The sequence below is a fragment of the Chamaea fasciata genome, unplaced genomic scaffold, assembly GCF_029207755.1.
Source record: "Chamaea fasciata isolate MVZ Bird 193981 ecotype frontalis unplaced genomic scaffold, bChaFas1.0.hap1 SCAF_1, whole genome shotgun sequence".
Taxonomy (NCBI): domain Eukaryota; kingdom Metazoa; phylum Chordata; class Aves; order Passeriformes; family Sylviidae; genus Chamaea; species Chamaea fasciata.
Window position 1 is genome coordinate 118,023,010 of NW_027094086.1, and position 24,769 is coordinate 118,047,778.

The 24,769-nt window shown below is 41.9% G+C and overlaps 1 long non-coding RNA gene across 3 annotated transcripts in view; it reads left to right on the forward strand.

Moving 5' to 3' along the window:
* The window catches only part of LOC136296072 (uncharacterized), a 71,251-nt gene that overhangs the window by 41,532 nt on the left and 4,950 nt on the right, over positions 1-24,769 (forward strand). For 2 of the 3 annotated variants that reach the window (XR_010722859.1, XR_010722862.1), the window contains exons 1-2: positions 11,669-13,813; positions 23,487-23,651. This is a non-coding gene — a long non-coding RNA (uncharacterized lncRNA). Of the gene's footprint in view, positions 1-11,668; positions 13,814-23,486; positions 23,652-24,769 lie in introns of those variants that run through there. The other variant, XR_010722860.1, reaches the window with a different exon arrangement.

The following is a 24,769-nucleotide window of genomic DNA, read 5'->3' on the forward strand; positions in this document are numbered from 1 at the left end:
GAGGTGGCACAGAGGGAAAATGCTGCTGCTGCTATTCCTCAGTACCCGATCCCCTTCACTTGAAGAGAGAAGGGGTGGGATGCAGCCTTCCATGTAATAGAAATTCAGTATGCTTGAGAACCTTTCCCAGTGTTTTCTAATCTTAGTGAGAAAGCCTCATTACAGCAGTTATTTTGCAATCCCACGAAAGCCAGAAATGCATTCGCAGAGGCCGGAGCTGCCCAGCCCTGTCAGCACTATAGCAGACAGTGTGGGCAACAGCACAAGTGATGAAAAGTGAGCAAAAAGCTAACGCTGCCTTGGAGTCCAGTAATCCCTCCTCCAGCATTGTTCAAGTCCCAGACACACACACTGCTTTTCCTAGACAGACAGGGTCACATCCTCAGCTCCTATCAGCTGGCGCTGCTCCACCAACCGCAGTGCAGCTGACGCAGCCGGGCTAATTTGCTCCCACCAAGGATTTGACCTGCCGTTTTCTTCCTGACAGCATCCTTTAAAAGATACATGATGTTCTGCAGGGCCGGGCTAATCTGCTTGTGGAGGAGCGTCCATTGTTCAGCCTGCCGTCCTTATCACCCGCTCTCGCCAGAAAAGAAGCCCAGGCTGGATGCTGATGACAGTCCTCTCCAAGCGTGGGTCTTGCTGAGACTGTGAGAAGCCTCATGCTGCAGAAAGCCCCCAGGAAGACGGGAAACAGCCGTGGCTATGAATCACCCCAGAAACAAGTGATTCGCCACGGGTAAATTTGTGGAAATGGCATGGTACTGTAAAGTGTGACAAAGGCTTTTATCCCAGAGCAATGGAAAGCCTCACAGCACCCCCACCTCCCTCGTTCTGTGCCATCTTGGAAGTATGTTAATTATTGCTCTGGGTGTGAATACTTCATGTCTGTAATAAGTCACTCTAAGCAAGCAAGTCCACTGCCCTTTCCATGCAAAACAATGCTGGATTGTGCAGAAAAGACTGCTGAAAACATATGACAAAACATTATTTTAATGGTCAGAAAGCTGTGATTCAGCAATAATGTGATGGACTTGGGAGTGGGTGATTATTTAATTAAAAGTGTTTCCCTGTAGTGCTTGCTGCAGCAGGGATCAATACAGTGAAGACAGGCAGTCCTGCAGAGCTCTAAGGGTCTCTTAGCAATGTGTTGGGACAGGAAACATGTGGACTCTGCTGCTGTAAGAACCTTCACTCTGTGAAAAATGATTTCTTGGTTCCCCGTTAAAAAAGCAAAAAGATTGGTACACGCTTTGTTCCTACCATCATCCATGAATTGTGAGGATGCTCTGGCCCTGGGAGTTGGCATATGACTTTAAGGAAATCATTTAGGACTGACTTTAAGGAAACCATTTAGGACTGACTGACAGGTGATGTTATTGATGAAAGTGCTAACTTGTGATGGTCCAGTGGTGCTTGCTGGCATTCCCAGATCCTTCTATGTCCCCTCATATTTCACAGGGGAAAAAATTCTCTCTGCAAAGCTGAACTGCATAATTAGAAAAAGGATGGGAGTTTCACTCTTCTCTGAACTGCATGTTTCTGAGTGATGCTATGGGTTTTCCTGAACTTTAGTTAACATTGGATCATCTTGCTGTTCTAATGGACAGAGAAGTCTGACTTAAGCAAATGAGTCCACAACTGGACTGCTTTTTATCATGCTGGTTTTTTTCTGTTCCCATTTTATGGCCCTGAATTTTCAAGGGCACCTTTGAATTAATCTTTTCAATTTGTTTTAAGGCCTGCCTGAATTTTCATAATGTATATGAAAATGTATATAGAGAAACCAAGATAATAACTTCAGAACAAAAAGTATTGCATCATGTTATTGTACAGGAAGCACAGAGGGATGCTGAGTTTTTCCTTACAAAGGCTAGACACCTTTTTATATAAATAACCTTGAAGTAAGAGCATTACCGTAGCAAAGAGCTTCACCAAAACCTCCTTAAATGCCTATTAGCAGACTTTATGTACAATATGAACTGCAACAACATCGCTAGAATTCTACTTAGCTATTCCAAAAGACAATGCAGGCTGGGACTAACAATTATACTAATGCACTGTGTTGCTTAATTGAAGGAATTTATGACATAAAATAAATGTCAGAGTTCAAAGCCAAGTATGTGTGTGTGTGAGAGAGAGAGAGAATGTATGCAGGTAGGGTTGTCATCAGCTGGAGCACTAAATACAACCCTCTGTGATTTTACATCTGGGAAAATATCCAGAAATCCTTTCTAAGCAATAAATTATAGGCTTGTGGGACAGCAATGATATACAAGCAAAGTAGCACCTGTAATGAGCTTGCAACCATCACTGAGACCTGGGAACCTTAGTGCCCATTAATCTGAGAGGGAAGACTAAGAATGTGCCAATGATGCTAGAAAGACTTATACCCACCTTGTCTTCCACCTGAGTAGGTGCACAGACTATTAATGAGAACACCTTTTTTTTTTTTTTTTTTTTCCCCCCCTATCACCTTCCTGGAAAGTATTTGCTTGTCAAAAATAGTTCACAGGGTCGTGGGACAATAATTTTCACTAGTCATTACTACTTCTGTCAGCTTGGTGACTATACTGTGAACTTGGAAGTGCAGTTTAAAAAATAATTATGAAAGTATGTCTTGATCAGTGTTGATTCATCAGTTGCTTGGTGTATGCAAAAAATGTTATCATCCTTAATTGTTTCTGTGATACTGTGCTCTGAGAGGAATATCCCTCAAAGGAAACCCCTGGGAGAAAGCACTGCTCTCAGCTTTTATGAAACTAATGTGGCTTGGACTAAATTGATTAAACTCACATTCCACAGAGTAGCTTAAAGGGACCATTTAGCATTATTCCCAGCTGGCAGCTTGTTCTATCTAGTTTATAGATTAGTAAAATGTTTTCCTTGTTTTGGTTTATCCCGTGTTTTAGCCTATATTAATATTTAAATTGACTTGGAACAAACAAAATCCCTTTGATGACAACAAAGATGTTTTGGTGAAACTAAAATGAAGGCCAACTTTGGGGTTTATTCTTCCATCTTCTACTTGATGCATATTGACTTTCTTATTACATCTTCCCGAGAGAAACTGACCGTAGGGGTTGGTGTGAAGGGCCATGAGACAATGGCATTGTACTGTTTGGTGAAAAAGTCTCTTGTGCAAAGGCTTTGATCAGCAAAGCACTTCAGTAGGTACTTAACTTTCAGCTCTTAGGAGTAGGCTCCAGGTCCCTTAGTGCTCTGTTCCTGTTCTGCACTCACAGCTCCCAGAGCGGCTGTGTGGGTCAGAGGAGCACGTAACCTCACTCATGGTCAACAAGGCACATCTTCATGGCACAGATTGCTTGGCAAACCCCCCTCCCTGAGGTCACCTAGAAAGTGCTCTTTGCCCAGCCCCTTCACAGAGAGGTCTGTGCTCTCAGCGCATGCAGAGCTCAGTTTCCAAGCCTTTGGCTTATGAATTACATGACTTGTATTGCTTGGACAAATGGGGTGATTGATGAAGTTTCTTTGGCTCCCGTGGTGGCTGTGTGTCCATGGGGTCAATCAGCCAGCTAGTTCCTGTCTGCACTCCTTGTGTGCTATAGGGGTGGCATGAGGACTATGTCTGGTAGTGAAACCCTGTTGCTGCAGAGCAGAAGGACAGTCTTGGAAACAGTCCCTCACTGAAAGGCTTCTCCAACAGTGAGACAGCTCAGATAGCCCAGAGAGCAGCAAGAGCTCCAGTCCTGCGCTCCAAAAATGCAAGGTCCTGGCACCTCTGTGGAGCCTGGGGGGTAGGCAGATGGGAGCTCTGCTTGAAAGATTTCATGGGTAAGGACAGCCGGGACTGTGATGTCAAAACATGGAAAAGAAACCATGCTAGGCAATACTAGGGTCAGTGCATAAACCTTTTCATATCACATATTGTTTTCACTCCCACACTAGATGTGTCCATTAGATGCTGCACCAGCTACCAGAGGGTAAATCATTTAAAGGGCCCCAATGCATAGGATGATGTTTTATACAAACTAGAGCCAGGGAAATAGCTTTCACAATAAAAGGGTTTTGCTAGAACCTGAGGCATCTGTAGTTAGCTTTCAGTTCACAAATTTCTTCTTACTGAGGGCAAGAGAGTTTACTTTAGAGTAATCAACAACTTAGGCCAGAAGGCACTAGTCTGTAACACAGACCAAAGAATGCCCCTCTCTTAATTCCTGTGCAAAAATCATTAGCATTGTTTGGTTCTAGAAAAACAACCAATTACAATGTTAAGTTTTCCAATTGTGGAAAATCCACTACAGCCCTTGTTAATGTTTACTTACCTCCAGTGATAAGCAGAAATGCCTCAGCTAATTTGCAGTCTGAACTCGTCAGGTTTCAACCTGCATCCACTGAGTCTTATTATACCTTTCTGTTCCACAAGAGCCCTTATATATGAAACTGCAACATTAGCTAGAAAGAAAAAAGCACAGAGGTGATATTCCACGGGAAATTAAGGTTCAGGGAGATAATGATGATGCTCCTTCAGTGAATACATGTAGCAGTGCATGTCACCTTGCAGAACATAGCCTGGAGCTGCATTTTTGGGGTAATATACGTCAGTCTCCTGGGACAGGAATTGCATTCTCTTCCCGGAGTCTAACGTCAGTTACAGTCACTGTCTTTTAAGACGTTAAAACTACAAAAAGGGTCAACATATGAAATATTCATGCTGACATTTCCTTACAGCACATCCTTTCCTGGATCAGCCATTTCCTTAGCAATAGCTCTGTATCATACTGTGCTCCCCTGCTGCCCCTCTCCCCCTAAGCCCTGTCAATTCACCTGCCCTTGAGGCTCCTTTGGCCTCTTTCCAGGAGAAATTCTATGATGTTTCTTTTGCTACTGCTCTGCTTGGATTGCTCTCAGCCCATGCAGTCTGTAACCTGTCCGTGTTTCTAAGCCTGTGTGAAACTTTCAGTGGGTCTCTGATGCCCAGGACTATCCTGACCCCCACTCTTGATATGGTTTCATACTTCATTGCACCACACAGTCAAAAAAATTCTTTCAATGAGCAGTTTATAGAGTGTGTTTTGCAACAAAGCAGAGTGAAAAACAAAGATCCTTACAGTTTGCAATAGGAGAAATCATCACAAAACTTAGGTTAATTTCACATGGAAGTGTTTTAATTTTTAAATGTCTAAAGCGTTTCCTTGTATGAATGTTTTCTTTCAGCAAGGTTGCATAGGAAATTTATTTATGTGAATCTCTCTGCAAAATCTTTCCCTTTTAGTAAATTTGCCCTTTCCAAAGAATAGAACAGAACAAAACAAAAATAATTGACAAAATATCTTCCAATCTGATTATACCTAATTATGATTAGCAAACTCATGCTGGAGGGGTTTTTATTTTTCTTTTGTCTGCTAACAACCATGTGTGCTTCTGGTGATAGATAAATAACATCCTGATTGAGATGCAATTGCTAGTTCACATGGTGGGTCTTCATTTTAAAGTATTTAATTTCCTAATGTAACCCTGGGTATCTTATCATGCTGTACCTCACTCCCGTGTTTTGAGCACTTCCTTTAAAAATCACAATATAAGGAGTATTTTCTGAGTGTCTGTCACTTCTTCCCTTTGAGCCTGAAATTTTGCAGAAGATGGCAGAGAAGTTGCTAGTGATACCTGTTGTCTGTCCCACACATTTCCTCTTTTCTCTCGCTTTTTTTGTAGAAGGAAATTTTCACTGCAGAATTATCCCAAATTCTTCTGGACATATAGCTGTCATCTTTTTCGTTTCATTCACTATAGCCTGGGATTTGTAAGGGTCATAAATCAGGGCTTGTTCATCTGGAGAGAGTTATGGAGTGAGACCTGCTTTAAATTGCTCCTCCTCTTTGATGGTTGTGCTGGACTAGCTCTTGTATGAATGCTTGTGAGGTGATATCCTGACAGTGAGAAGGGCTGATGTGATGTGTTTAGAAAAGAAGTACTCAGGGAGCCTGCCCAGACACACAGTTTGGCGTGGGCAAGAGGACAAATTCCACTTTAATCCAAACGCGCAGGTGTGATGATTGGGGTGACTGGAAAAGTGAGTGCATGCCACAGTGCCAGGAAACCCGACCTCCAGTCTCCACTTGGTCATTAACCTGATGGATGCCTGTGAGGAAGAGCCTTGGTGCATCACACCTTTGCTCCATTGCATCCTCCCTTTAGCCTCCAAGACATACTGAGATCACCACCTGTTTGGGGACGGCACTGTTTTACATTCTGTAATGCTAGGAAGACGCTGCCCTGCTTTTGGTAGGGTCTTTGAGGTGCTGCTGAAATAAGAGCAATTAAAAACAAAACAACAGCCTCGAGCACACCAAAGTGATAAAGCAAGTTTGTTCAGAACAAGTTGTCTCACAGAGGAATACAGGGATTGTTTGTATTACCCCTCAGTAAAGCACTGAACACTTGCATCCTCTATGCAGAAAAACAAACTGACCCAAATTCTTTAAAATTGCTTTCATTCAAGAACCACAGTTGACAGCAGAGCCATGTACCAGCAGTGAGGAAAGCAGCATCAGCAGTCCTTTCTTCAGTTTGTGGGGCAGCCCCAGACCTGTTGGCTTGCTCCCTTCCCAGCACTGTGGGGCTCCTGGCAGGAGAGCTGACATGCACCAGGAGGGCAGAGGGGGCTAACCAGGCTCTCTGGCCAGCAAGCTCTGCTGCTCTGCCCTCTGCTAGGAGCTCAGGCACAGCTGAGGCACTTACCACTGCTCTGGTCAAGGTTTGGGAATGTCAAATCCAGTTTCCCTCCTTAGCTGCTATGCCTCAGTCACACTTAGACATGAACTTGAGACCTGAACATGTCCCCAGCTTGCTTCTTTTAGTTAGCTCTAGCAACACCCCATGAGTCACCTGAGCCTGCTGTGTTTGCTCTCGAACACATCTCTGCAAGAGCAAAGCCACCAGGTATTTTGTATACAAAAGGTAGCCTGGAAGACACGGCCAAATGCCCTATCACCGACCTAGCAAGGGAAGCCAAGCAGCCTTCGTGAGTCATTCTTTGTCGGGAAACAGATTTGCTCTCCACTCCAAGGTACTCACTGGGGAAAAAAGGGAAAGCTGAAGTCTGTGCTTCTAGCTAGCCTTCTGGTAAAGTCTCTGGGCTGGTGGCACTTGGGTGACTTTACAAACAGTGTGGGGCTCTTTCCATCAGTTCAGAAGCTCCCTCCTCCCAGAGGGAGAAATGTGTTAATTAAGCTGACAAAGCTGTCCAAGCTGGGCTGTCCGGCACCTACAAACTGCCTCTTCAGATCCTCCCAACAAAGGGATGTCTCAGCACTGTCGGGCCTCAGTCGGTTAACAATGAACAAAATGCTCCTTTGAGCTCAGGATGTGCTCAACTCCACAGCTTTGCTTGTTCAGTAAACAGGTTTCTAATATTTCTGCCTGAATTTGTCTCAGGAATATAAACAAACAAGGGGCAGTTGCAAAGTCTGTAAATTCCCAGTGTAATTCCTGGGGTTTATTTTGGTATCAGCTCAGGCTTTTAACTAGCAGCAACTCTCAAACTTTTCAGATTTCAAGATCAGAAAACAGAAAGTGAAAACTAGAGAAACTTCTTCTAGTGAATGACTCCACATGACCTTCCACCTTACAATGACCAAAAATTAACACGTTTTTCTTTTAAAATCTTCTCTGGTCCTTTCCCTTTTGTTGCTATTGATGTGTAATCAACAGCTCTGTCGTTCAGGCTTTTAAATTAGAGACACCTTTGAAATTTCATCTTTGCTGTATTAGCACATCCAAGAACTTCCTGGAAGTATTTAACGCTTGTAAATACAGCCTAAGAACACAGAAAATTAAAATACTGTAAGGTGATCAGGCGGAGATCCAGCTGGCTCAGCGTCTCGTTTCTGACTTTTGGCAGTAATGCAAACCATACAAAAATGCTTCCCTGAAATACTTGCACAGGCACCAGCATTGTGCTGCAGAGGGATTTCCTGACTGACGGACAGTGCCTTTTCAAAGACTAGCTCTTGATGGCTGTTTTCTGCGTTTATTCAATTTTCTGTGTTTTCAGTGAACAAATGGTAGTGTCCTGTTGTCGTGTGACAGAGAATTTAGTCTTGTTTGTGGCACATACCTGTGAAAGTATGTTTTAAATTCAGTTATATCTTTAAAGGGGACTCTTCCTTTAGCAGTTTTTAAACACTGACAGGAGGACCAGAAGGGACTGCACTAGAGATCTGAATCCTTGAAGGGTGGCCATCTGACTCTGATGTCACCTTCAAGCAGCAAATGATCAGGAGTTGGGTAAAAGTAAAAAGTGTGGGACTTGGGCTCAGGAGAGCAGTGGTGTATGAACACCCACCAGCAGCCAGATGCCAAAAATTGTAAGGCAATAGTTGAAAGCCAGTCAGGAAGGAGAACTTAGGAGAGAAAAGATAAAGATTGACAAGGGTGGGAAAAGCAGATAGGCACAATGGAACATCTTGGGACTCACTATCCTGACAGTGTGAGAGATGCAGCAATCTGCAGAAAAGGGATCCTGAATAAAATTAACTTGCGATGGAGGAACTTGATTTGCTTTCTTGAAACTGTTCAAGTTTGGTTGATTTACCAAAACATTGAAATATCAGAGGCCATTGCACTTAAATAATACACTGCTGCTTGCAAAGAAGAGCTCTGGATAGAGGTATTGCAGATGGCCTTCCCAGAGAAAAATATGTGGAGATGTAAGTGGCGTTACAGAAGCAGCAGGAGGAAATACAGCAGAGGACCTGTGATATTGTCTGTCTAGCCTTCATGTAGAGCAACAGAGGTCATGGCAGGGATTTCTGAGAGCAGAGACACCAAGGAATAAAATGGCAGCAAAGAAAAGTGGCCTGGAAGCACTCACTGATGTGTTAAAAGAACTGCCTTATATCAAGGACAAGGGAGGTCATGGTTATAGTGATGTGGACAACACCCACTATCCTAGATACCTGTGCTTGGACTACTGTGGTTGAGGGGACAGTCCCAAAAACATGTGGAGGTGACAGGAGAACAGACTGGATGAAAAAACCATCAGTACTGGATGAAAAGTTGTAAAACTGAGAAATAACTAATGTTAGATAAAGCCTTTGAGATAAGAAGGTACTTGAACACCATGGATCAGGAGTGACTGAGAAAGAAGGAAGGGGATAAGGCAGACAGATCCTGGACCTAGAGACCTCTGCATTCGTACTTGAGAATCAGAGGCACAGCATCAAAATAACATGCACCAATGTTGGGAAAGATATTTAGTCCTAGAAGGAACCAAGTTCATTATGAGGTATTTCCTTAGAAGCTCAACAGAAGGTACTCAAACAAAAAGCAATGTGAGGAGATGTGAGGAGTCAGAATGAGTGCTTTGCTGTGGTTGCTGTCACCTGGCTCCCTTCACAAGAAGAAGGAACAGCCCTTGAAGTACATGCCTTTTCCCAGAAATAAGCATATCTCTGGAATTAGAGAATAGGGAAATGGGAGGAAACACAGTCCAGGTGGGAGAAGTGTGGTGCCTCCAGGTGCAGGGAGAGAGCTGGGGACGGTGCTCACCACAACCTCAGCAGGACGTAGGTTCCAGCTTCTGGCAACTGCCCTGTACGGATGACTCCAACTAAAGCATAAACTGAGATCAGAAGCTGGCAGCACCTATGTGTGGTGAACAGTCAAAAAGTCAAGCATATTTGAGTCTAAGAAATTCCTGGTAGAAGAACTTGTTGTATACCTTACAGAGACAGGTCTGTTTAGACAGGGGACAAAGTAATCAGGCTGAAACTGGCCTCCTTTAGGGCACACATAAAATCGGGACTTCTTGCTTCTTGGAGCAATTGGAAAAGCAATTTTGCTAGTGGCTCTCCCAAAATGAGTTATCTCATACCTTCATTGCTGTTGCCATCAAACTGTGAAGCTGTCTGCTTTACCTCCATTTCAGTTCCTCACAGTTTGTCTCAAAGTTTTATGTACAGATTCAACAATGCTAGAAGCACACAGTTCACATCAAGGGAAGTCTTGCTTGCTTTTATTGAAACTGATAACAATCTCATTCCAAAGAGTGGAAACATTATTTCTGACTAATCAGGTCACACAAGATAACTTGCATGCTACATTCATTATACAATGATTACAATTAAGCATTGCCCCACATGGAGAATATATTCAGCAAACTCACTCAATCCTTTTAATTGTGCCTATAAAAGTGTGTAACGTCCTCATATAATTGATGCATTGTCATGACCATGGTGCTCTGAAGGAGAGAGATTCTATTCTTGCACACTGCTAATTGCTACAATATACCATGGATGTTGCCATAAGAAATAAATTCCTGAAACTACCTCACTGGGATTTGGTCTTCGGAATGTTATACTGTAAAAAATCAACTGAATGGCACCATATATATTTGGGGAAAGAGGCACACTAAATGAATCACATCTTACTTTTCTAATACAAAAAGACATGCAGAAAACACTACTTAACACTGCAGTACTCTCTTGGTACTGTCACCCTCAATCGCAGCACTTATTTTTGCAGATAAACAGGAGTCTGTTTAGCAGGGTTTCAACATTTCTGGACAGGCACTGCAAGGTTGAATCAAAAGGGCTCAATCATTCCAAAATTCCTAGATCTCTTCCTCTATGCTCAGATTCTGTGATTGCTTTACCTCTTTGATGCATTAAAAAAAATCACAATTTTTTAAAAGCTTTCTACTAGTCATGTTGTTTGTTCTCATAACTCCAAATTGATAAAATATTTTCCTTCATTTCTGCATAGAAAGAAAAAAAATTGTTAATTTCCTCTTCATACTCAAAAAGGCAATTGCACTCTGCCAGACATGCACACCAATTGTGGGGAAAGAGAAAAGTACAGTCAGAAGTAACTGACATGCAAAGCAACAGCTTTATCTTTGTAGAGGTCAGTACAACAACCCCTCATAGTTTTAAAACTCACCATTATCTTGTTGACCCTTCAAAGCAGCTTGCACTGCATATCTTTGTTTTGCTTTTTCACTGAGTGGATTCATGATTCTGGCATGTTGAAAACTCTTTATTGACCTGCTGGGAATGCAATTTATTCCTGAGAAGACACCATGAAGCTGGACATGTAAAAGAGTTTTATGACTGGAATACTCTTGTAATGCTTGGCAGGAATGTGACTTCTTACCTGGCTGTGGTGGAAATAAGCTTCATGCAAATGTTGAATTCTCTTTTTTTTTGTTCTTTCCTTTTTTTTTTTTTTTCCCCTAATGTTAAAGGAGAATCTGTTAGACGCCATACAGCCAGTTTTTATAGATAATGTTTTATATGCTTCCTTTTCCTCACTTGATTTTCCTGCAGGTAGACACACGCACAAAACCAAAACAGGAAAACATGACAAACTGATTGCATTACAACAGATTTATCTCTTGTTGGCTTCTTGTAATCATGTGAAAGTCATCTTAATGAGAAAGCACATGCATCCAGCCACACCTTGCATTTTACATAATCACATGTTGGAGTCTCCATGCTTTTCCCCCTCTCTTCATATTGCTTTCCTCAGCATTTGCTCCCTGATGAGGCCATACAAGACATTGACTGCTGGACTGTCTCAGACCTCAGAGGCACTTTCAGTCTGGGGGTCCAAGCCCACCTACAGCAGTACCATGCACTGACAGCACTGCCCCCAGCCTCTCCTGGAGCTCTCACGTCCATAGCATCTGCCAGGTCTACACGTGTTTGTATCTTTGCTGCCAGAACCCTTCCAAGTATGGATTGCTTCCATTCCTGACTCACAGTTAGGGTTTGCTGATCAGGAGTTATTAATGGACAGTGTGTTAGCCCCGAAAGGCTGCTGGATACACACCCAGGGTGAAACCCCACTAGGCTGCCATGCAGTCAACTGCACCCAGAGGAAGATATTGAGAGGATACAGTAAAGAGGGTATTTGTACTCTGCTTTTCCTCCCCAAAGAAGCCCTCTAGTTCTCTTATATTGCAGAGAAGTGGCATAAAGTAGAACAGATGGGCTTGGTAAAAAAGCCTGGGACAATGCTTAAAAATGGCAGTGGAGATGCGGGGGAAAGCACTGTGCCTTTCACTGTCTTCAGGGATTTCTACACAACAGATCTGTTGAGGAAAAGGCAGACAACTTCCTGCAAGTTTTTTGTGACCATTCCCATTGAAGGAGACAAGAGAGATGTAAGTTTTACAGGAATACCTGAGTGTGCATTCCAGTTTGCTGAGTTTTATTGCTGCTGCTGTGCTGAGCATCCAATTCTCCACCAAAAAGGGGCATTTCTTTTTCATGGAGGTTGTTAGCCTTAAACCTCACTTAAGTATGGAACAAAACAGACTGATAAGACGCAATCCCTGAAGATTTTTCCCAGTGCCTGAAGCTAAGGATCTAATAAAGTAAAACTGGGATTAGAATACAGGTGTTTTTTTCTTTAGAATGTCATGAAGTCCTACAGTGCTGGCCCTGCTTAGTTTGCCTCTATACATCAATGTTAAACATTAGCATGTTATTTCAATGCTAGGTAGGAACAAAATATGAATGAGGCATCTTTGTACAAACAAAAAGTTGTAGGCAGTGTCTCTACTACACAGCTTGAATTAGAGATAGATCAGATATAAATGGGGTGAGGAAAGAGGCATAAAGCATAAGCAATGAGGTTCACTGGAATGTTGGCAAAAATTAGGATGTTTGCTCCACAGGTGTTCTTCCCATCTTTTCTGAAGGGTTGAATTAGAAGGAAATCAGATAGACAGAAAGCAAATTGTGAGATGAGGATGACTAAATAGGAAAGGTGAAAAAAAAGAAAAAAAGAACAGATCGACGAATGAGTGATAAAGAGGTAAAGCAATCATTACAGAGGCAGCACACAGCAAAGAGAGAGTGATAGAAAAGTAAAATGTTTTCCAAGGATCCGTAAAGCTTTGTTTTTTCTCATCAGCTGGCATCTCAGGCTGGCTGCTTCTGGCAGTTTTCTTGTAACAGTGGTGAAGGAAGAAGACCACCACCCAGGTCTTGCCCTAAAAACTATGTCTGTGTGTACTGAGAAAAGACAGATGGTAGATTGAGATGCCTCAGTTGTGGGTGAGGGTGTATAGACCTATAAAGCATAGAAAAGTTTGAATCAGTTTGCTCTGCAAACTTGTGCATAAAAGACAACAAAGTTAAAAATAAATAAAACCCTACTTCATGCATCAAAACATGATGCTAATACTACGGCTTTTAAATAAAAAAAAAAAAAACACAAACAAATGGATATTAATCAATTGACTAAAACTCTGTGTTGGAAAGTAGGTAATAGACCTTTGAGGAGGTTGATAGCCTGACACAGAGGCTGGAAGAACAGGCAGCCAGGAAAGCTTTCGAGCTCTGTAAGCTCCTTTGCCTCAGGATACCCATGACCTTGAGCCCAGGGTACCTTGTTAAGCCAAAGAAATAACTTGACCAGTTCTTAAAGAAGGGGACCAAAAAGGAACCCAGCTGGCAACCCATCATGTTTCTGCCTCTTTGTCCATTTTAATTTTTGCTTCCTGCTCCTTTTCTGTTCTCCTCATTTTTTGTGTGCCTCTTAAGGAAAATGTTTAGCCTTGCTGTCCAAGATTAAATCTTCTTCCAAAAGAGCTGTGAACCCATGAGAAGAAAGGATCTTAAAAAAACCCAAAAAAACAACACCAAAACTATGCTTCAGTGGGATTAGTATATATTATGCAATGGCTGATCTAACTGTGCTATGTCTTTGCTTTTTTTCAGACTTTCTCTGTAGGTAAATGCTAGATCTTTGACCATCTGAAATACTGTCTTTTGAAATATTTGAAATCTCTGCTACCAGATCAGGAAGGCTGTACAGCCGTGCTATGCTGCTCTCCAAGGTTAGTTCATCTTCTTTACACAGGTTGCACTATGCAATGTTGATGTGGCTCAAAAGTCATCAGCTCAAAGAAAAGATCCCTTTGTTACCTGCATTTTTCTTTTCTTTACCTCTCTTCTCCTTGCCAAAACAAAACACCAAAACCCTGACTAATCACTCCACACTCCAAAAATAAATCATTTACCATCTCCATCACTATCTAAAAACAGCCATTACTAAGCAGAAAAAAATCCCACAAGGTGATGAGAAAAAAGAGGAGTTGTTTAAGTGAAAGCTCAGCTCAAAATTCTTTCTCCAACTCCTGATTTATTTTGACTCCTGTATCTCCTCAAAGATTCAAGGAATTTGTAGTGGTGGCTGTTGGCGATATGAGGAAGCAGCTCTCTCCAGCCTGACTGGAGAGCATCATGCCCAATCCATACACAAGTCTGCTGTCAAGCAGCCATCTGGACTGCACTCCCACCCTGACACCTGAGAAACACCCCAAAATCCAGACTCTTTGCATTATATCTCAATGTCTGGCAAGTCTGCCCACAAGAGAGGGAAGCCTGCAATGTTTCAGGCATTCACAACCAACCTTTTGTTGGACTGGGGCCCAGTGCCAGGATTTATGCTATCTTCTGCTGGCATGGACCAACATTTGAATCCAACCCTTGATATTTAATTAAGAACAGTATTTGGAGCATCTGTTTGCAAAAGCAGTCAGAGTATATTCAGATAATGAGCACTTTGCAGCATGTTGTGATGCCATGCATTTTATTATTTAGAGCTTTCTTGGAACTAAATTCCCTGCAAATATACACAAGATTAATTAGAAATAGAGTCTAAATGTTCTTTCTTCTTCTGACCCCCAACACAGTAATGACTGTATGGAAACGGACACTGCAGAATCACACAAAGAAAATGTTTTGTGAGCCATCTGATAAACCTAAAATTAGAACACTAGTTTGTCTAAAGAATTGGCTCAGGAAGTCAAATCACTTAAGCTGAACAGAAAAGTGTAGAAGGAAGGATGCCAGAGCAGTAAGAAACAAAATGCATAGCTTGAATTATCCTTCCTTATTCATTCTTATAGCTTTGATTTGGTGGGGTTTTTTCCTGAGAAGTGGATGATTCTTCAAACGACAGGAACATAATTACTGATCTACCCAGTGAATGTAATGTTTTACACTATGGAAGTTCTACAGAAATGAAATGAAAGTTGTTTCAAAGTCCAGGATATTAAACTCACACACTGTAGAATAATAGAAATGGTGTCAGCTAGATTTTGTTTCTGATTATAGCTTTTGCTGAGCAACAGAACCTGATGGACTGTCATTAACCCAAAATCAAAAATACTGGTTAGTCTATGAATAAACCCTGCTGACTCCCTTTAAGAGCTCTTAGTGAATGCACTTTGACATCTAACTTTGATTCTTACACTCTTTCTTTGGGAAATTGTGATGGGAACCTTTTTCTTGTGCTACAATGCATAACAGAAATGAGGAGCTGGTGAATAAGGTAAAAAAAAGTTGAGAGATGAGATGTAAAGACATTAAATGCTTTCAGACAGGACTTTCAAGAGGAGGGTGTGATGATAAACAAGAGATGCTATAACTTTTTTGTTAATGATAATGGACAACCCATGATGGGAGTTTAATGGGCTTCATAATGCATTTTATCAGATGTTTTTATGTTCCAAGCTGGTCTCTTCCACAAGACTGGCAAGTTCTTTCAACATGTTGAGGGAAGTCCAATCTGCAAAGAGCAACCACTTACAAAAAACAAGCGTTGATGAGGTATAGAAATAAAAAAATGTAGGAAGACAGGATATAATGACTCCAGCTGCCTGGGTAGGTAGGAGGAGGGAGGGACAGCCATTATCCAAATACAGTTCATTACAAGAGACAGAATAGAAGCAGAGGGCCAGACCTCTTCAGAAGCACAACCCAGGAAGGTATCTGCAGGGAGGAGAAAATGGGGCTGGCAAGTTTTTGGGAGCATTGAGAGTGGCTCTTTGTGCTCTCATGTCTGAGCACCAGCCCAGTGCCTGTTCTTTGCAAGGATTGCACGCAGTGACAGCAAGGGGCTGCTCAGGTGGCTGCATTGCATCCTCAGCCTCCTCCGGGAGCAGGGGGAAGGCTGATAAACCATGGTAGTAGCCTTTCTTTCTGTCAATAAATTATAGGCTGGGATGTGGCATTTAAAGTTCTCTGTAGGAAGGAAGATGAGAGATGTTTATTTTCAATTGTATGGAAATGCACACAGCAGTTTTGATATTTAAACTGGCATACATTCATGGAGGTGGAGGCATAAGAAATTGAGCTCCCATTAAGGTGGCAGAGTACTTCTCTTCAAAGAAAATGCATGAAGATGAGAATTCAGATAAAGTGGCTTTTTCTTGGAGTTCAGGGATGAGCAACATGTAGAGCAGCTCTTCCTAGGCCCAGATCTGAGGTTCTTGTTTTCCTGTATCTGAGAGACCAAAGAAAGCACCAGATAAGTATGTTCATGTGCAGGCATTCCCTTTTGCATGCCACTGGTCTATATTCATGGTTTAATGTAGGAGAAACATTCCCTTGCACAAACACATAAGGAACTATTTTCTCCAATAACATAGGTATCTGGGAATAAAACTTCATCCTCCTGTCTCCTCTGCATGGCTTGAAAGCTCTATTTACTGTCAAAGTTTACTGCTTCTTCTTTAAGGAAATCATCATCTGTGCTAAAAATTAGCTTCATTATGATGCAATGTCAGTATTAGACCTTTTTATTACTATTAAAGTTATTTGCTTACCATTTGTATTTTACTTACATGGACAATTAAACTATATCTGGTACCTAATTTGTTTCCAATCGGTTTGATTTCTTGATGTGACTGGCATAACAGCATGTTATTTAAGGGTTCACATGATGAAATAATGGAACTAAGTTCATACATTATTTAAAGATTTGTAAAAAATAGCTCTCTTAATGTAATAAACCTTTTCTAATTTTTTTTTCATAAGCAAGCCTTTCAGTGACCGTTTAGGCTACAGAAATGAAACTACTGCTGAGCATCTACCCTCTAACCTTTGAAACATTGAAATAAAACAGATGGTTCCTAATAACAGGGTTCTTGATAACTCCCAAATTTCTTGAGCTAGACCACACCACTGTTTCATAACTAAGAAAAAAATGATAACAAAATATGGAAGAAGTATCCACTCCTCAGAAAACTTCTATTCCCACATGCTCACGTCTCCCACGAATAATGTGGTTTTGATAGGGGAATTATTGCTGCTGGACTATATAACTGTAGAAAAGCTTTCCGGTATGATGAATCAGAATCACAGCAGTGATGGCTGGAAAGGAGTCCAAGAGCTCATCTAGTTCATCCTTTTGCCTTGTGGCAGAGCCAGCCAGACCTTTTCCAAATCCAGCAGATATTATTAAGGCCACTTTCAGGTGATAAGTGCAAGGCCCCTACAGGCCTCTTTGTCCTGTCTCCAACCAGCCTTTACAGTTAAACTCTTTTTTTCCTAACACGTAACCTAAGTCTTCCTTGTTGCATTTGAAGCCCTTTAGGTCTCATCTTCCCCACAGGGAATATTCTGATAAATAGCACTTCATTCCACTTTTCCAACCACTTACACATTTCAAGAGGCATCACATTCCCCCTGTAATTCTTCTCCTTGCCTGACAAGGTAATTCCAATTCTTTTAACCTGTGCTTATAAAGCACAGTATCACATAACCAAAGGGTTATATGTTGCTCTTATGCACCAGATCCATCTTCTCCTCACCCTGTTCTCCCACCACTAAAGAGTAAGTTTGACTTTTCTATTAAATTTGTGAGATATTTTAATTAGAAATGGTGCATGTGTAATTAGTTGATGGCAATTCTTGTGGTATGTAAACAATTTAAATGATGGAATAGAAGTGATTGTATGCAGAATACCTCTATATTGGCTGACTTTGTAGTGGAACCCACCCCTTGCTGTCCAGTTTTTACCATTTGCACAGAAAGAATATGTTGTTACTTCAGTACTTGAATTCATGGAGCTTCTGATGACTGTAAATTTTTGTTTTCTCTCTCTTTTGTCAGGGCAGATAGTGCTATCATCCTCCAAGGATAATATCCCAGTGAAGATCTGCTGAAACAGATCTGAGGGCTCAAAACCTATTAAAATTTATTATTCTTCTAATGTCAAAAAATATTTTATTTCATTCACAATAACTGAATTGAGAAACAAAGTATTTTAGGTAAACTAGCCTGTTATATACTTGCTTAAAAGAGGTTTCCTATGTGTATTCTCATAGAATCAATCATGGAATCCCTTAGGTTGGTTTTTCTGTATTGCATCCTACTGTAAGCATTTAGTGTAAGAGAAAAGCAGACAATTTTTTCAGTAGATTCTAGAAATAAAATTAATTTGGGTTCTTATGTTAAAAGATTCTGAATCTTCCTGCAACTTCTTAGAAATGTTAAAGAATCTGGACCCTAGTGGGATATTTCCAAGTGTTGAGCTGCCTGATTTCGTGAGAATCAAGAGGAGCTTGGTAGCTAAATACTTAGGCATTTTGGAAAGTCTCTTTAGCACCTGTCAGTGGTCAGGGCAGATGTCCAATGCCATTCTTAGAGCAATTAGACTATTTTGGTCCAGCTCAGTGAGATGAAAGGGCAAAGGACCAAAAGACTTTTCTTAATAATTTCTTATGCCTTGAAGGAGCATTTGGCCCAGTACTGCTTTTTTTTTTCCCCCCAGAGCTCAGCAACACACTATACCTTACTTGGCAGATACCAGAGAATTACTAAAAAATTCATAACCTAGAAACATAAAAATGTAAACAATAATGCTGGATGCTGCACAATGCATGAAAATAACTGATGCCAATTCTAAATGTATACTATACTGCTAATCAACATAACTATATTTGTAGACACTAAAATGACATCTTTGTCTTTCTTCCAACATGGGAAAATGAAACTACAAGAGGCAAAAACATCTCACAGCAGAAAACAAACTCAGTGTTGAAATCGGTCAGTAGTGCTTTCAACAATCACTTGCTTAATTGCTTCTTGCTTTCCTTGTGCTGCTGCCAAGAACAAAGGTCATATTTAATGACTGCCTAAATCATCTGCAGTATTTTTTAGACTTGTCCTAGAGGTGGCTGATGTGGATCCTTTTGTACTTGGTAGGCAAGTCTCATATGCATTACCCTGTTAAAGAAACATTATCCTTCTAAACTGATTCAAATCCCTTCACCTCCTCCAAAATGCACTCTTTTCTTTTTCTTTCCTGTTTCATGTCAAATACTGTAGTGACAGCTCAAACAAGACAACACTGTTTGTTTCAAGATTATAGAGCACTCCGGACACCCATATCACTTTTGAAGTAAATTTTTGAAGCCATAAGCCTCTGCCAAACAAAAAAAGAATGTATGTCATCATAGCATCATTGTAATGACATGACCTTAACCAGGAGTCAGAGAAAACAGCAAAAACTGAAGACCTAAGTCTTCTTTGTCTTGTCCCTCAAGTAGGAAATGTCATGGCTCCATCACTTAGAAGTAGTAGTTTACCATCTCTGGTCTTGAAAGTGAAATCCAATGCAATCTAATTTTTTTTAATGACAGGACACTCCTATTATTTACACACCCTTCTCTTCTTGCTTCATTATGAGCCAGTAGTTGGGCAGTAAACAAAAGGAAAGTATGTTGTAACAAAGCACTTCACGGTGAGGTGAAAACAGAAGCAAGAACAGAAGAAAATGGAATATTAATTTCATAATATCAAGGACAGTCTGAGACAGACTGTTAGGCTCTCCCATTGGTCCCAAAACAGAGGCACATGTGCCATGTTGAGGAGGGTTGGCAGTGGAAAGCATTGGGTTGGCAGTGGAAAGCTCAAGGTAATGAATTTCATTCCATCTGAGGGACCTAGGTCCTATTGCAAAAGGGGCCCTGTACTTTTTGTATTTTCAAAAGTATCTCAGTAGGACAGAGGGTGATCACAGAGGTGATGCCTACACCAGCATTACACAGATACTAAATCAGTTCGGTTTCCTTCTGTTCTCTTCTCCCATCAATAAAGGTGTTCCTGCCGCAGAGAATAAATAGGAGTCCCACATTTTTAAATGTTTCTTTGAAAACTGATCATTGAAAACACAGATTAACGACTTCAATCTGTCTTGATGATTAAAATACAATGTTTAATGTTTAGTGCATGATGGTTACTTTTCAACACTGCTGGAGTCTGCTCTTGCTGTCATTGAAGACCATAGCATCAGAGCACCACAGAATTACAGATTCATAGAATATGCTGTGTTGGAAGAGACCCATCAGGATCATTGAGTCCAACTCCTGGCCCTGGAGTTGGACACCCCCAAGAATCCCACCATGTTCCTGAGAGTGCTGTCCAAATGCTTCTTGAACTCTGTCCAGCTCAGCGCTGTGAACATTTCCCTGGGGAGCCTGTTCCAATGCCCAGCCACTCTGTGGGTGAAGAACTGTTTTCAGATATCCAACCTAAACCTCCCCTGACTCTGCATCATGTAATTTCCTCAAGTCCTGTCACTGGTCACGAGAGTGAACAGATCAATGTCTTTCACTCCTCTTCCCATTGTGAGGATGTTGAAGACCACAGTGAGATCTTCCCTCAGTCTGCTCCAGGCCAAACAGATCAAGTGACCTCATAATGCCTCCCCACTCACTGATCCTGATGGGTCCCTTCCAATCTGCATATTCCATGATTGTATGATTCACCATCCTCGTGGCCCTCCTTTGGACACTCTAATAACTTAATGTCTTTTTTATGTTGTGGCACCCAAAACTGTCCCCAGCACTTGAGGTAAGGCCACCGCAGTGCAGAGCAGAGCAGGACAATCCCCTCCCTTGCCCAGCTGGCGATGCTGTGCCTGATGCCCCCCGCAGGACAGGGTTGGCCTTCTCAGCTGCCAGGGCACTGCTGACTCAGATTCAACTTGCCATCGACCAGGATCCTCAGGTCCCTTTCTACAGTGCTTCTCTCTGGCCTCTTGCTCCCTGGTCTGTGCACGCAACCAGGATTTTCCTGTCCCAGGTGCCAAATCCAGGACTTTCCCTTGTTGAACTTCATTTGATTGGTGATTTCCCACCTCTCTAATTTGTCAAGGTCTCTCTGCAGGGCCTCTCTGCCTTTGAGGGAGTCTACAGCTTCTACCGTTTTAGTGTCATTGGCAAACTTTGGGTCCTGTGTCCAAGTCATTAATGAAGATGTTGAAGTGGGTGGAAGATGGTCCTGGTTTAGGGCAAATTTGGGAGGAAACTTTCAAAGGGGTCCCTCTAGAAAGCAGATTCAAGCAGCCCCTCCCCCAGCTGGTTTGGGGAAAGATTTTTGTGGAGAAAAGTGGAAAAAACCTGTTTAATTAACAGGCAAAGTATTCACAAGCATAAAAAAAGAATAATATTAAACAATAAAACCTCTCGCTGTTGTGAAGAGGTGTCAGATTCAGAAAGCCCTTGTTGTGGGGTGTAGCTCGGCTCACTGAGTCTCCCATCAATCCCTCCTGCGCTGGAAAATGCCACGTCCCGGGCCCGGGTGGGCCACAGGTGTGACCTCCCGGTGTTTTTCTGGGTTTTCAGTCCAGAGCAGGGATGATGAGTTACAAGAAAAGGAAAAGCCACAGTTTGGGGAATTTCTCTGCCTCAGCTAGCTAAAAAAAAAACCCTAACTAAAAGCAAAGGAGAGCTCTCTCGCTGTCCGCACTGCAGACAATACAATTCGTGAGAAGGAATGCGGGGGAGCAAGTGCAGTTCCTGCAAACAAACTGCGCGCTTCTCTCTCCCTTCGCTCTCGGAACCAGCCTTAAAGGTGCAGAACTTAATATCCAGCGTAAACAGAACAGACTGGGGATACAAGCATCATAAAGTCACCCTAGGACAAGGATGGTGCCCTGGGGAACTCCCCTAGGGACAGGACACCAGTGTGATGTCACCCCATTCCCTATAACTCTATGTGCCTGACCCATGAGCCAGTTGCTTACCCATTGCATAACACTGTTACCCAGCTGTGTGCTGGACATTTTGTCCAGAAGGATACTGTGGGAGACAGTTTCAAAAGCTTTGCTGTAGTCCAAAAAAGATTACACCTACTAGCTTATGAGGTAATCCAAGTGGAAAGGCGCCTCTGGAGGGCTCCTGTCCTCAGGGCTCTAAACAGTCAGGTTCTTTAAAACCTCCAAGGACAGAGACCGTACAACCTCTCTGGGCAATGCTTTCCCATGCTCAATTTGCCTCATGATGTTTCTATCTATCTAGTCAGAGCATCTCCTCTTTCAAGCTACACCTGTTTTCTCACATGCCCTTGCCATGCACTACCATGAAAACCCTGTTTCTGTTTCCTCAAAAACCTCCTTGTAGGCACTGGAATCAAATGATGTTCAAAAGCAGAAGTAAATCCTAAATAGGCTACAATTTGTCGACCTTAACATCGGACTTTCGTATCGGGGTCTCCCATTTCCTCTCCTTCTCGATCCTGACTGAGCATTAGCTCTCTATCCTTCCCCAGCATGCTGATCCAGCAAGGTGTGACAAACATGGGTTCAGCTGGGAGGACACTTGTGTAGAGGACCACTGACTTAAGACAAATTTTATAAGCATAAACAGTCTCTCAGAAACATGAGGGACTACAGTGTCACAGCTTCATACTCATCTTCATCATCATTCTTGGCTTGGAGCAAAGATTACCCATCCATTATCTCTCAGGCACAAAAGCTGGAAACCAAGCTTGAATTTATGTTTTAAATGCAAACTGATACTCTGAAATCAATCCTTGGCCCAGGAGTATGTGCTGGTAACACATTAACCAATGTGAGAACTGGTAACACTGCATCTATACCTAGGCATGTGCTTTCAGACCTTGCCAGACAGAGGGAAGAGAGAACAGCTAAGCCTTGCATATGCTCCCTGTTTCCCTCAACAAGACCATAAACCAGCAAATTGTTACACTAACCTTAACTTGCATATGAAGACATTCCATTGAAATGATACGCTGTGGGCTTGTGATTAGCTATCAACAGATTGTCACTTAAATGTCATCCTTCATGAGTTATTTAAGATGAAATAAATTTAGCCGAGAATCAAGCCACACTGGGGGAAGTTCAGCTTGTAGAAATTTGCTGTCCTATTAGCTCTGAGCCACACTCATTTTTAGTAGTGTGTAATGACATGGGTAAAACTTAACCATATGATGGAGACACAGCAAATGTTAATAATAATTTAATTAGTCATTTGTAGCAATAGCAAAAATATCCACAATTACTCTTATTGAGCCCAAACTGGAAGACCGCCTTTCATTCCCAAGGGAACAGGCACACTACTAGATCATGGGAATTCGGAAGAAAGTGCTTTCCTGACTGCATTCCACTTTTGTTCATTATTAATGCATTTTTCATCCTCAAAAAGCATGACAAGAGATCCAAGTGCAGGAGGAAGGCATGGTGGGGGGAGAGAGAGAGAGAGAAACTGTCAGTGTATGAACTTGAACTTACTAGCACTAGCCTGGCACTTCCTAACACACATCCATAAACTGTACTGGTAATAAATAGCATGAATCCTCAATTCAGAATTTGAAGTTTTGCTTATAGGAGGATCTTCTGAAGCTTGTTATGCTGTTTCCAGCAATGTCCAGTCTGCCAAGGAATGGCTTACCTATTTCACATCTTTTCTCTTCAGTACTGCCAAATTCCAGATCCTTCTCACCCACGGAAGAACACGTTTCTATTTCAAGGGGCATTATTATTTCAGAAATAAACCAAAATTGTGGTTAACACGTGGTGGCAGCAGTGAGTAGCAAGGAAGGAATGATAAAATCCATACTCAAGCTTCAAGGAGCATAAGGTATGGGCAAATTCCACAGAACTGCTGAATTTTCCATGTGCCCACGTTTACATTTCTGCATTCTTTATGTGTATCTTTGCAAGTCCGGGTGAGTATGAGTTTTTTTCTGAGGGCATTTTATCCCACTCTGTGTGTATGTGTGTGTGTGTGTATTTGATTGCTTCTAACGAGCAGTTCAGACCATAGACAGGAACCAGATGATCCTCACAAACACAGGAGCAAGGTAACACTTCTTAGCTGTTGCTGCTTATCCTACTCCCCAAGCCTAGGTTGCAGCAACTGCTCTTAAAATATCTATTGCCAGCTCAGGGCTGAGGATGGGATGCTGAAGCCAACAGTGAAATGCAGAGAAGGGTGTGCCTTGTTATGTTGGGGTGTCATGTCCTTGCTCCTCCTCTTCTAGAGCAGAGAAGAAGGCAAACCTAATTAAGTCAAAATAGAGCTGTATGTAAGAAATTAATAATAATATAGAACCAGTTAAGCAAATAACAACTACGTTTAATATTTTCATAATTTTCCTTGGACAAAAATAAATATTCGTTATCTGAACATTGTTAGCACTATGTCAGTGTCAGGAGACTTAATTTTGGAAATTACTTTGTTACTTTGTGTTACATCTGAGCAGCCTAAAGATCAAGTATTACAGCACATCTCTAGGCTCTGACTCAAGAAAAGGCACAGTAGGTGTCAGGAAACATGAGAAGATTAGTATTTCTACCTCATTTTGAGACCTGTGAAGCTACGTTTTCAAATGACCGGCTGCAAATGGTTTAGGAACTGCTTCATGAACTCATCTGCAGCCTGTGGAGCAGGGGTGGAGTAGGTGACTCCTGTGACCTGAAGGACCTCCCCACCACAGTCTGCCTTTGCTCTTCAACCAGTGCCCTGAGAAGTTAGGGAGGAACGTTAGCATGGATTTCCAGGCATGCCAAGGAATGAAGCCTATCCCCAGAAAAGCTGCCAGCCATTAACTACAACAGTAATTCCAAGTATCCCTCACCTATCATGGAATTAGTGTCATTATTGAGATGCCCCTTTGAAGGCAGATGAGAGGATGGGAAAACATGACAGCACATTATTGTTTTTTAAACCATAAACTAAACAAAAGGTTAACATGT